Raw genomic sequence first — 13,874 nt, 5'->3', positions numbered from 1 at the left:
GCCCACAAAACAGAGGTCACTACCCCAGGTTCAAAGCTCCCTGTCTGAGATATGCCAGTCATGCCTGCAAATCCTTGTGAGGAGAGGGCCACACATATGTTCATATAAGCCTGATTTTGTAGGAGTTCTGACATTCTTGGGTACTTGCTTTAAAAAAACCCTAGAGCAGCCCTAGCCAGTTTGGCTCAGCGGTTGGAGCGTCGGCCTGCAGGGTTCAGCTCCCATCAAGGGCACGCACCTGGGTTGCAGGCTCTATCCCTAGCCCCAGTCTGGTCAGGGCTTGTGTGGGAGGCAACCAATCTACGTCTCTCTCACATTGATGTTTCTCTCTCTCCCCTCCCACTCTATCTGAAAAGCAATGGAAAAAAATATCCTCGGGTGAAGGTTAAAAATTTTTTTTTAAATCCCAGAGCAAAAATCTGTAGAGAATGCAGTATCTAACTCAGTCTTATTAACCATATCCTGGAAGGATCTCCTCCGTAACAACCCCAGGCAGAGGGTCAGAAAGAGCATAGGAGGCCAAGAGCAGAGATAACTGATTGACGCTTTCTGAAGCAGACAGCCCTTGTTAACCCTTAGAAAAGACTTTTTCAATTACACTGAATTATAACTTTTCTATATTCTTTTATTTTATTGGTCATTTATAAAGATTGAATACAAACTCATCGACAGGATGGTGCTGAGCAGTGGGAGAGGGGTTTTGGGGGAGGTAGAAGAGGGTACAGGGGGTAGAAATGGTGATGGAAAGACTTGACTTGGGGTGGTCAGCACATAATATATAGATGATGTATTATAGAATCATATACCTGAAACCTATATAATTGTATTAACTAATGTCACCCCAATAAATTCAACGAAAAAAATAAAATGAACACAGAAAATGGGACAATTTAAAAATTCAGGTTCTCACCATCCTTATCAAATAACATTATGTACTAAAAATTCCACTCTTTGCATCTTTATTTTTCCATTCTTTTTCCCTCAGCTTTTTCTCCATTTCTATTCCTCATTTTTTGTATCTTAATAACATTATGTCTATATTTTAGTTATTCAATCAAAAAGAAGACAATATATTGAACGGACAAGATTGGAGAGTGAGCAAAATTAGTAAAAGAAACAAAATACTGAGTGCTTGTGCACCTTGCAGAAGTGGGAAATCTGTGAAAGCAAATGAAAGGACGTGCTATCCAGTGTGGAGAAAATGGCAGAGATGTCAGACTGAGGACATGCAAACCCTAAGGAAAGAAAACCAGAAGTATATAACAAAATAAATTCATATGATCTAGTAATTCTTGCATCTTACCTCTCATAGTTCACTAATAATTATAATGTAATTGGAAAGAGAAAAGTCCAACTTCATAAGCATGAAATAGAAATGATAGTGGGCAAGGGCACATAATGAGAACAGAGCCACAGTTGTTTAATAATCATTCACCTTACTAACTGTAGATAAGAAGTTTCCTTACAGACCCTGGGAAACTGGAGGGTGAAACAAGGCTGTAAAAAGATAAGGTGCTTTGGTGGGTCTGTTACTCAGAAAAGAAATACATTTTGAGAACAGACCAAGGACAGGATACACTTTGATTAGGTTGCTGCGCTGGAACCCTGACCCGCGTCCGGGAGTTGGCCTCAGGAATGCTGACCAATCTCTGGTCCCAGGAACAGGCTGAGCTTTCTGTAACATCATAGAAGATTAGCCACCTGGTTATCGTACTTTGAGCTCCTGAAGGCCGGACTGCAGACGCTCCCTTCCCCTTTCCCTGTTACTCTTGTAGCTCTAGCTGCATGTAGTGATCATCTCCCTCACTGGTATATAATCAGCCAACTGGCAATAATAGAATAAACGCTCACATATGATTCAACCCTGTCTCTGCTTAATTTGGCTAAAGCAGTGACAGGTGGCCTCAGACCCCTTATGTCCGGTTTCAGAAATTGTCAGTATTTTCTTTCCTTGCTCCTAACCAGAAATACAAGTAATTTCTTTGGGCAATCTTCCAGACCATGCTGGGGAGCACTTTCATGAAACAGAACTTTCCCACTGATATCTGTCAACTCCAGTGTGAAGGCTTAAGGCCTTCTGAGATCTTTTCTGCATTGTCCCTAGCTCCTGTGTGTGTGTGTGTGTGTGTGCGCTTTCCCCAATTCTCAGCATACACAAAGTGGGCTAAATACCTTGATTTTACTGAGGGGGTACAAAACAATAGTCATGAGTATAAAAATGGCAAAACAAAATGATGAGTTTTTAAAATTTGCCAATTCAGGAATCCCCAATTGATCCTGGGTGCATCAAGGATTTTTCTTTTTAAAAATGTACATATTATGTGATTGTGTGTGCTTTCACAGATATCACTACTAAACCTTATAAAAGTGAGATCTTTTTTATCTATGCAGAGACAATTCTGCCACCATCTTTGAATCACTAGTTATTATTAATAGCTTTATAAAAAAAATTTTTTTAATTGAGGTATGTTAATGTAAGAAATCATTCCAACCTATGAAGACTTTTTTTGTGAGTTTATTTGAGCCAAATTGTCGAAATTGCTGGGAAGCCGAAACCTCAATGGATTGAGATAATGCTCTGGAGATGGCAGTTTTGCACCTTGCTTTATAGATTACAATCAAAGGGGAGACCCAAGTGGGTTACATGAAATCTGTTGGGGATAGATTAGGGAGGTGGGAGAAAGCAAAGCAGGGAGACCCCAGACTGGATAAAAAGTAAAATGATAGACACATACTTCTTTTACACAGGGGGGGTGCAGGATAGTTAACAGTCCACAGTTACCTCAGTGACAAGGAGAGGATTCTGGGCTCGGCTCTGGTGCACTGAGGGGCAAAGGCACGTGCTGATCAGGTGTGTTATCACAGATGCAAAAGACCACCGACAGGCTTAGTTAAGGTGAAAATTAACCTTTGCGAAGGAAAAATACTGCCTTAGGGCATGACTACCCACCATGGACTGCTTTTAGTTAAAAAGTTTTAATTTCAGACCCTCTTTCGAGGTTATTTTAGGTCTCTGGGTTTGCAAGGCCGCCATGGGACCTGCCCTGAGCCTTCCAGGTCTAGGATGCGGCCCCTTTCCGTCCACAGGTGTAGCTGCCCTATAATGTCATATTAGTTTCAGGTGTGCAGCATGATTCGCTATTTGTATACATTGAGAAATGGTCATAAGCTAACATCTGTCGCCTTAGGTAGTTACAGAAATTAACAGCTTTCTGTAACCTGCCTTTTGCAGGTGCTATTCTGAGGTAACAGCGGCTCCCCGTGCAGCAGAGGCCGCATCACTGCCCAGCACGCAGGCTAGACGGCCGAAGGCTCCACCTGGGCCGCCACCCAGCGCACGTGCTGCTGCTGAACAACCGCGGAGCACGTGCCTCTGGGAGGGAAACCTTTGGGGGGCTCTGGAAGAATGTTCAGCTTCACGAGTGCACGGACTCTGAAACGTCCCCAAACGCTTGCGTGACTAGCGGCACTGAGCCCCTCAGGAGCCTGAGAAAGGCATCCTTCAGGGGAGCGAAGCCCCCGCGCATTCCTGGGGCCCAGACTCGCCATTTCCCCGCGCCCCTCGCGCGGAGCCAGGCCTTTTCCCTGGAGGCCGGAGGGCAGCCCCTCGGTGCGGCCTGTGGGTGGGAGAACTACATGAACTACATTACCCAGAATGCTCCCGGACGTTGGCAACGACGCCCACCAATGAAGGCTCAGAAGGGTTTGCCGGGGCGATAACGTTGGGCGGGACTTCCGGCGTCCCCTGCTTGGTGGGCGGAGTTCCGGCTGCCCTCTGAAGTACGTCGGCCGGTCGCGCTGCCCCGAGGGCTGGGTGTGGTGGAGACGCCGGCGGAGGAGCCCTGTTCCCGCCGCCCAGACGCGGCTGTGAGGCTCCGTGACGCCGCCGTGCGACCCGCGCCGGGGCAGGGACAGGGGCCGCCTCCTCGCCCGCCCGCGGAGCCCGCCGGCGCTCGGCCGAGGTGAGTGCGCGTCCCCGGCCCGCCCCGCCCCACCCGCCAACCTGTCGCGGGAGCGGGCGCCCGTCACGTCCTGCAGCCCAGGCCCGGCGCGCGGACCGCGAGGGCTCGTGGGCGACACGCGGTGACGGTGGCGGGCGAGGGAGCCTCGCGGAGGGGCCGCCGTGTGAACACGCGCTGGGGCGGCCCCGCCGGAGGACACGGAAACCGGGGTCCTCCTGCTCGCGGGGAGCAGAGCGTGCGAGGCGGGGTAACACCTGCCGGAGCCGGCCGGGCTCGTCCCTTACTGGGAGGGCGCTAGAAGCCTGGGGGGCGGGGTTGGAGCCGGAAGAGACACGGTCTCCCTTAGGGTTTCCAATGTCCCCAAAGGCAGTTCCGAGGGTGAACAGAGTGGAGGCGGCGGCTGTTGGTTGAGGCGCCGGGAGGTGGCTTCCGTTCAGGGCCGCACTGTGGGAACAGTGGACAGGCGTGGAGGCTCAGAAATTAGCCAGCCCGACTCAGGCCCCAGGCCCCCGGGCCAGCGCGGGGCTTGGAGGCGTGGGCACAGGGAACCCCGCCAGGGACCCTTTCATTCCTCCGACGCCTGCCTGTTCGGTTTTTTAGAGAGAGTGGAAGGGAGGAGAAGAGACAGAAACATCGATGTGAGAGAGAGACATAAGTTGCTTGCCTCCTGCGGGCGCCAGACCAGGTGGGGGATGGAGCCTGTAACCCAGGCAGGGCCCTTCACTGGAATCGAACCAGACACCCTTCAGTCTGCAGGCCGAGCAAGCTCTAACCTCTGAGCAAAACCGGCTAGGGCTGGGGCCTACCTCTTCCTACTGCTTCCCACGACTGCCAAAGTGCCCATGGAACCCGCACAGGTACGTGGAGGGTGTCCCAGACCCTCACTAACCCAGCCCCCCTCTGGTGTTCCGTGGATTGTGCTTGCCTAGGACTCCTAGTACCATTCCTCCAGTCCTTGAGTTTGGGGACCTCGGGGAAACCCAAGCCCAAGGCCCTGAGTCCATCTGTATGGACTGTATCTAGAGGTGTTTCTATTACTGACAGCCAATGTAAACAGGTGTGGAAAATTTACAAGGATGTGTATATGCTGCAAGAAAAAACTGATCAGAGGGAGGAAGTGATACTATCCCCAGTTTCTTTTTTAATCCTCACCCGAGGATTTTATTTTAAGAGAGAGAAGAAGGGGTTAGAGAAACATTGATGTCAGAGAAAAACATCGATGGGTTGCCTTCGGTAGGCACCTGGACAGGGGATTGAACTCGCTACCTAGGTATGTGCCTTGACTAGGAATTGAACCTCTTGGTGCATGAACAATGCTCCGACCAACTGAGCAAACTGGCCAGGGCTATTATCATGTTCTTAACGGGCTTCTGGGTGCACAGTGGAGAACATGGTGTGGACTTGAGGGAGGAGGAAGAACAGGGTGGAGGCTACTGCCATAGCCTATCTTGAGTTAATGGCTGTGTTTTTAAAAAGGGCAGCTTTTAGGAAGGATGTTGGTGTTGAGAATATAACTGCCATGATCCCCAGTGCTTTGACGAAACTTCAGATGGTTGGCTTTCCGGCCAAGCACCTGCAATTTTATATTGTTGGAGCAAATACATCTCTGGAGGTTGTTTTCTGTAAGTTGGCAGTGGCTAAACCAAGAAAGAAGGTATATGCAAATATTTATAGGAATTACGGTTCTTTGGAAGGTTTTAAGGAGATGAGGGAATCAGCAGATCAAGCCTGCAACCAAGGCATCATGCCCTTGGCTGGAATTAAACCCAAGACCCTTTGGTCCATGGACTGACGCTCTTAACTATTGAGCCAGACCAGCTAGTGCCATTGGTTGGTGGTTGTATGCATCCTGACCAGAGGTTGAAGCCACAACTTGGCATATTGGGCTGTAGCCAGCCAAGCTACCCAGCCGGGGCAAGTGATTTGGGAATGTAAAGAATTTCTTTGTATTGTGTTCCATAGAAGTTTGTCACCTGTGTCCCTGATCTATGAAACATGAATATATGGGCAAAGGAATAGTTTCTTTTGATAAATACACAGTTATGCCTGGCTTGGTGTGGCTCAGCGGTTGAGCATTGACCTAGGATCCAGGAGATTGCAGTTCGATTCCCAGTCAGGTCACATGCCCAGGTTTCAGGATCCATCCCCAGTAGGGGGTGTGCAGGAGGCAGGCAATCGTGACGCTTTCATCATTGATGTTTCTGTCTCCCTCTCCAAAATCAATAAAGACATATTTCTTTTAAAAAGAAAAAAATTAAAAAAAATAAAAGTGCATCCACATATATTCCAGGACTGTGCAGGACCAGTGTACACAGGAATTCTCCAAACTTCAGACCCATGTATCTTGTGTAACAGATCATTGTCAGATAAAACAAGGTAAAGGTTTTTAGAGTCCCATTCTCCTCCTGGGCTATCCATCTCATCAAGGCCATTGCTGTACAGGAGGGAAAGCAACGATAAAGAGAAGAGACATTTCATAGTCCAGGGATGTCACTTTTGTGATCCAGCCTAGCCAGTGCTCCTGTTGACACAAGTGGAAATAGTCTTCATTGCCTGCTAGCTGCCACTGATCTCGCTAGGACAGAAGAGCTTGTGGAGTCAATACAGAGTTACTATACCAGAGTTACTAATTTTGAATAGTTTTTAAAAGGATTGTTAAGGTATAATTGACATGCACTAAATATTTAAAGTTTACGGTTTGGTAAATTTTTCCCTACATATGAACCTGTGAACACATTATAGCCATGGTAATGAACGTCTATCACTCACATATTTGCCTCCTGTCCTTTTGTAATCTCTCTCCGTGCCCTTCCTGGTCCTCTTAGCAAACATTGATTTACTTTCTTTACAGTAAATTAGTTTGCATTTCCTAGACTTTTATATGATTGTAATCATAAAGTGTATACTCAGTCTTCCATGAGTTCCTCATGCACAGTCTTATTTTGAGATTCATCAGTGGTGCTTATGTGAGCAGTTCATTCTTTTTATCGCCAAGTACTGTTTTTTTCTCTGGATATATCCACTGTTTTTATCCATTTGTTTTTGGAGCATTTGGGTTATTTACAGTTTTGGACTGTTGCAAAGAATGCTGCTCTGAACATTTTCATTACAATTTTTTTTGCAGAAAGATGTTTTGTTTCTCTTCTGTTACAGTTCAAAGTGCAATGCCTAACACAGGGTAGGTGAGTGTTAAAACTTTTAAGAAATCACCAAACTCTGATCTAAAAGGGTTGTTCCTGTTTGCATTCCCACCAGCAGTGTATAAGAGTCCATGTTCCTCCACATCCCTGCTAGTAATTCATATGGTCAGTCTTTATTTTTTAATTTTTCATTTATTATATGGTCAGTCTTTAATGTTAGCCCTTTTAGTATAATGCTGTCTCAGTGTGGTTTTAATAACATTTCCTAGGACTCATGACTGAGCATTTTCTCATGTGTTAATTTACCACCTGTAAATGCCTCACTAGTAAGAAATTGAAACCTAAGTACAACCAATCACAACCGACCAATTAGGCTCTCCCAAAGGAGACAACTCCTTAAGCTTGAGCCAATCAAATAATTTTTGTTGCTTTGCTCCATCTTCTGCTCTATAAAATCCTTTCCCCAGTTCGGTTTCGTGCCACCTAATTGGAATTGATGTTTGCTCAAATAAACTTCAAAATTTTATTTATTTTTTAAATATATCTTTATTGGTTTCAGAGAGGAAGAGAGGGGGGAGAGAGAGATAGAAAAGAAACATCAATGAGGAGAGAGTCATTGATCAGCTGCCTCCTACACGCCCCCCACTGGGGATGGAGCCCACAACCCCGGGCGTGTGCCCTGAGGGGGAATCAAACCTCCATCTCCTGGATCCTAGGTCAGTGCTTAACCTCTGAGCCACACTTTCTGGGCCAGATACGCCTTTATTTCAAGGTTAAGATGTGCTTAACCAAAATACCATCAGTTAAATTGCTCCTTGATTGAGATAGACGTCAGACTTCTAAGAGGAACTGAGAATATCTGAGGATAAGGTGTATAAGTATTACATGGGTTAAAGTGTTGCTCAGTGGCTGGGACACAATAACTACACAGGTGTGAGAGGCTTTGGAGGAAGCAGAGGACTAAGAGGTTGTCCTAAGCCAGTGTGACCCAACATCTCTCTCCCTTCCCTGCCATAAACCCGTGTGGGGTTTTCAGTAGTTTATAACCGATGACCCCGAAACGCAAAACTGACGCTAACACTTCAGGCTACAAGCATTTGATGAGCAAAAACGTCACGTTTCAGACTGTTTGGACGCCTTTACGTCACACTGGCTGTCTGGAAAGATACATTTACTTAAGTAGTAGGATTTGGGAGCCTCTCAAATAAAACTTTTATCCTTCGGCAGCAGTTAACCTCTCGGAGTCTGAAGTGACCCGCCTTCACCTCGTCTAACGCGGAGCCATCCCCTCGCCCTGGTGAGGGCGTCGTTCCCTCGCTTCCTCTGGGCGCCGCGTGGCTGGTGCTCTGGTCCTCAGAGAGAACGCCTTTCCTGGTGTTCCCCGGAGATCGCGAAACTACATTACCCAGAGGGCACCGCGCCAATGGCGGGTCAGGGTGTGGCACTTCCGGGGGAGTGCGCGGGGCGGGACTGTTGTCCTCGTCGGGAGCTTTGTGTCTTTCCCCTGGAGCCCCTCAAATAACGGTTGGAGGCTCCGTCGCGCTGTGTCGTGGTCCTGGCCACACAGACGCGACTCAGGCTCTGTGCTCCCCCCGCAGAGTCCGCTGGCTCCCGCCTGAGGTGAGTGCGCGTCCCCCGGGCCCTGCCGGCCTCACCCGGCCAACCTGCAGCCCGGGTGCAGACGTCGGGACCCTGAGGCGCTGGTGGGTGACACGGTGACGGGGGGGGGGAGGGGGGCTGAGGGGCCGCCGTGTGAGGACGTTCAGACGTCCATAGGCCGCTGACTCGACAGCAGGTCTTCATTGACTTTAGGAGAAAGACGGGAGGCCCCGAGTCCAGCCTGAGAAGTGGGCCTCAGTTGGACGTTCTGAGAGGTTTGAGTCGGAGGGCGTCGGCCTTTCCAACGCCCTGACTTCCGGTTGCAGAGAAGAGGAGGGTGTGGGGGAGGGAAGGGCGCGGAGGCGGTTCCGGTCCCATCCTCTGCAGTGTTCCTGGACCCTGGAGGTGGGGAAAGGGATTCAATACGGGTCCATGTTTTATCTTTTAAAAAACTTAAAAAAAAAGATTTTGTTGTTTTTATTGATTTCAGAGAGAGGAAGGGAGAAGAAGAGAGAGAAACATCAATGATCAGCTGCCTCCTGCGTGCCCCCAACGGGGAATCGAGTCCCCAACCCCGGCGTGTGCAGTGAATGAGGGAAAGCCTTCAGGTGTAGATCTTTTTTTTCTTTTTTTTTCTTTTTTTAAATATATCTTTATTGATTTCAGAGAGAGGAAAGGAGAGGGAGAGAGAGAGGGAGATAGAAACATCGATAATGAGAGAGTCATTGATCGAGCCCGCAACCCGGGCATGTGCCCTGACCTGTAATCGAACCCCGATCGCCTGGATCCTAGGTCGATGCTCAACCGCTGAGCCACGCCCGGCGGGGCTTCAGGTGTAGATCTTTATTTGTTACACACCTAAAAGTCCACAATCGAGAAAGGCTTCGTGTGTGGTGAACGTGGAAAATCCTTTTGGAGAAACCCACCTCTCAATAAACATTGGAGAATTCATATTTGGCAAGCACAGTATAAGTGCAGCAAATGTGGGAAAATTTTAAGCCAGAAATCAGTTTTCATTTATTCCCAGTGAGGGCTTAAAGGAAACAGCTTTGTGTGCTGTGAATGTGCAAAATCTTTTAGTCATAGCTCAGAATGCATTGAACCTTGGAGAGTTCGAACTGGACAAAAGCCTTACAGGTGTAGCGAATGTGGGAAATATTTTGCCTCTAGCTTTGACCTCTTTATTGTCAAAGGTCTTACACAGGAGAAAGACCTTGTCAGTGTAGCAAACGTGAGAAATTCTTTAAGCAAATGTCTTACCACTCAAGACACTAGAGAATTCATAATAGAAGATGTCCTTAAAATGTAGCAAATTTGGGGAATCGTTTAGTTTTAGTTTTGGTTGGTTATCACCAGGGAATCCATGCAGGAGAAAGGCCTTACGAGTGTAGTGAATGTGGGAAATTTTTAATGGGAAAAAATGTGCATTCACGGTACATCGGGCAGTTCACAGTAGAAAAAGGCACAGATGTGCAAGGAATGTGCAATTTCATTGTTTTGTGTAAGGACACTGGTGGTGACTCTGTGGGAGCCATCTGTCTGAATAGATTCTCATACATGTGAACATGTACAATGTGGAGATTTCCCCATAATATTCACTTTGGGGAAGGTATGGGCTATGTTGTATTTTCTAACCTGCTCAGGGTTCTTGCCAAGTTTGTATCATTGCCATTTTCTGTGGCCAAAGCCAGGCAAATGGGGTTGCTAGCTGGTTGGAGGTAGCAGAGGTCTCAGGCTGGAAACATTAGCATTTTGACCTGCCAGAGATGAGGTACCTTCCTGAGCACCATGAGGGTGGTGGTCAGTGGAGATTCCAAGAGGCCTCATCTCGTTAGTGACAAGGTATTAGAACAGACATTTCCGAGTTGCCTTCTATCTTGACAGGTACTCTTAAGTTCTCACCCTCTCAACTGTCTCCTTCAGGTGATTTTCATGTTTTCTGTAATTGTTGGTTTCCAACAGGTATTTAGCTTCCATACATCTCACCACTGCTTAGGGCCGCTTTTCCAGACACCCTGACCCCAGGAGGACGAACTGGACACTGGGTTCACTGGTGTCTCATTCCCCAGGTGGGGCTTCTGAGAAGAACAGTCTCAGGAGCAGCTGGGTGGATGGTCTGCTGAGCACACCCTATGGGGCGGGCCCACACCAGGCTCTCCCTGCTCCCAAATCACCAAAGAAACCTGGTGAGTACTTTTCCTCTGTGGATGCAGGTACTTCAAGTCTCAGTGCCACATGTGACTTGAGGCCCCAATCTTGGAGGGGACAGCAAGGAATGGGGTGAGCCAGGTGAAATTCAGGATTGGGATGCTGGGAAACCACAGCAAGGAGCTACAGACCCACTGTGCCCATGATAGGAGGGTAGGGGCTAGAGGGCCTACCTAGAGGGAGTCACACTCCTACTGAGGTGATTTAGGAGGGACCCTCCTGTCTGACTTCCACATGTCCTTCTGGAGGCCAGACTCCCACTGCTTGTTTTTAAGGTGATACCTAGCCCAGAGTTCCCTGTTGTGTTTGCCCAGGGAGGCCCCTGAGAGACAGGTTAGTCTACTCGGTCCTCAGGCTCCTTGACCTATCTGGCAGTGCTCTGCCCAACACCACACCAAATAGTGCAACCAAATAGTCTTCAGTAAATGCTATTGGGAAAACTGGACTGTATTTTACACTACACACAAAAACCAAGTCAAAATCCAGCTAGTTTACATAATGTCATACAAGGTGAAAACATCTCAGGAATGGTTTATTATTAGCAAATGGACTAGAAAACATGTTTATCTTTTTTTTAAATACGTGTTTCTCCTAGGTGCAGAAAAAATAAAATACAAATCCATTCACACTGCATAGAAATATGCACCCTTAACTATTGAAATTTATCAGTGAAAACATTACAATAAACCTGAATTTTAGTAATATCAGAAATTTTGGCTTTCCAAGTAGCAAATAAATGTGGCTGTTACTAAATGCTTAAATATTACACTAGACATTCTAGCTGGTGCTATATACAGACAAAGGAAAATCAAAATAATCAGAATACCATTTACAGACCTATAATTTCTCTCAAGTCGTATGATTATTGACCTAGAAAGTTTTCAGTAAATAACTTCAAGAATACCTGGGGTACTCTGCCTGGTGTGTGTCTTAGTGGTTAGAGCCTCGGCACATGTACCAAAGGATCACAGGTTTGATTCCCTGTCAAGGGCACATACCTCGGTTGTACATTTGATCCCCACCCCCTGTCAGTGTGGGGGGTGGCAACCAATTGATGTGTTTCTCTCACATCAATGTTTCCTCCCTCCTTCCCCTCCCTTTCTCCTCACTTCTCTCCCTCCCTTGCACTGTCTCTAAAGATCAATGGAAAAAATATATCTTCTGGTGAGGATTAATAACAACAAAAAGAATATCGGGGGTATTTATGACAATTCATCAAGTTAACCATATTTAAGATTAGTACCCAAATATAAATTACACTTCCACAAATGAAAATCACATGGCAAAAAGGAAATTTAAAAAATCTATTATTTGCCTTATAATCCCCCCCCCCAAAAAAAAAAATTACTGGTATCCAGGATAAAATTTAAAAAATGTTTCTGTGGTGGAGACTGTGAATTTTCTACTAATGTACCTCCCCTTCCTGGGCCTATGCCTGCCCACTCGTATTCCCATCTTTCCTTCTGGCTTAGTCATGAGATTTATGTTGTGAATGGAATAGGAATAAAATGATTGTTTCTGTACCTGTCCTTGGGTCTTACGGTATTACTTAGGCTGCCATCCTCCAGTCTTAGCTGAGTGTAGTGAGTGTGGAAAATCATTTAGCCAAAACTCAAGCCTCATTCATCATCTGAGAGTTCACACTGGGAAAAAGCTTCACAGTGCACTGACTGTGAGAAGCCCTCAGTTTTATCTCATTTGATATCAGAAATTTCACGTCAGAAAAACAATATTGCCCAGCCAGAGTGGCTCAGTGGTTGAGCATAAACCTATGATCCTGGAGGTCATGGTTCAATTCTCAGAGCACATGCCCGGGTTGTGGGCTCCATCCCCAGTAAGGGGTCATGTAGGAGGCAGCTGACCAATGACTCATCACTTTTTGTGTTTTTTAAAAATATGTTTTGATTGATTTCAGAGACAGGAAGGACAAGAGAGAGAGATAGAAACATCAATGATGAGAGAGTCATTGATTGGCTGCCTCCTCACGCCCCCTACTGGGGATCCAGCCCGGCATGTGCCCTGACCAGGAATGGAACCTGCAATCTCCTGGTGGACGCTCAAAGAACTGAGCCGCACCTTTCCGGTTTGTCATTGTTTGTGTCTCTCCCTCTCCCTCCCTCTCTCTCTGAAATCAATTAAAAATACATTTAAAAAAAGAAAAACAATATTGTTTGGGGAATTTTTGAAAAAATATTTATTTTAGCGAGAGAAGCCTCAATCAGTTGCCTCCCATACACACCCTATCCAGGGACTGAACCCCCAACTCAGGTATGGGCCTTGACTGGAAATCGAACCCAAGAATTTCGGTGTACAGGATGATGCTTCAACCAACTGAGCCACATGGGGCTGCGCATTGGGGATCTAACTTAGCCTTTACATATCAGGACAACTAACCAGTTGAGCTACCTGGCCAAGGTCAGGTTGCCTTCTTTCACTTAATAGTATGCATTTAGATTTCCTTGCATGTGTTCTCATGAGTTAAGAACTGATTTCTTTTCAGTGCTGATAATATTTCACAGTTTATCAGTTCAGTTACTGAAGAACATCTTCGTTCTTCCTAGTTTAGACAGTTATAAGTAAAGTTGCTATAAACGTCCATTTGCAGGTTTTTATGTGGCTATATCTTCAGTTGCTTTGGGTAAATACCAAGGAGCTCAATGCTAGATCGTATAAGAGTATAATTAGTTCTGTAAGTGTCAAACTGTCCTCCAAAGTGGCTGTACCATTACGCATTCCCACCAACAATGAATGAGAGCTTCTGTTGCTCCATATTTTCAAAAGCATTAGGTCTTGTTATCATTCTGGATTTTAGCCATATCTAATAGATATGTGATGATACATAGTTTTATTTTGAAATTCTTAATAACAAGTGATGTTGAGCATCTTTAAATATGTATGTATTCTATGGTGAGGTGTCTGTTCATGGTTGTGTAAAACACACAACACACAAGCAGTTTATTAGCCA

At 46.4% G+C, this 13,874-nt stretch overlaps 1 long non-coding RNA gene across 1 annotated transcript; it reads left to right on the top strand.

The window, feature by feature from the left end:
• The first annotated feature begins 4,334 nt into the window (after positions 1–4,334).
• Positions 4,335–12,432, top strand: LOC148091157 (uncharacterized). Its single transcript, XR_001603394.2, has 2 exons — positions 4,335–8,722; positions 10,664–12,432. It is a non-coding gene; the product is annotated as an uncharacterized LOC148091157 (long non-coding RNA).
• Positions 12,433–13,874: the final 1,442 nt, after the last annotated feature.

This window comes from Miniopterus natalensis, chromosome 18 (assembly GCF_054644295.1).
Source record: "Miniopterus natalensis isolate mMinNat1 chromosome 18, mMinNat1.hap1, whole genome shotgun sequence".
NCBI lineage: Eukaryota > Metazoa > Chordata > Mammalia > Chiroptera > Miniopteridae > Miniopterus > Miniopterus natalensis.
This window is presented reverse-complemented; position numbering and strand designations above follow the sequence as displayed.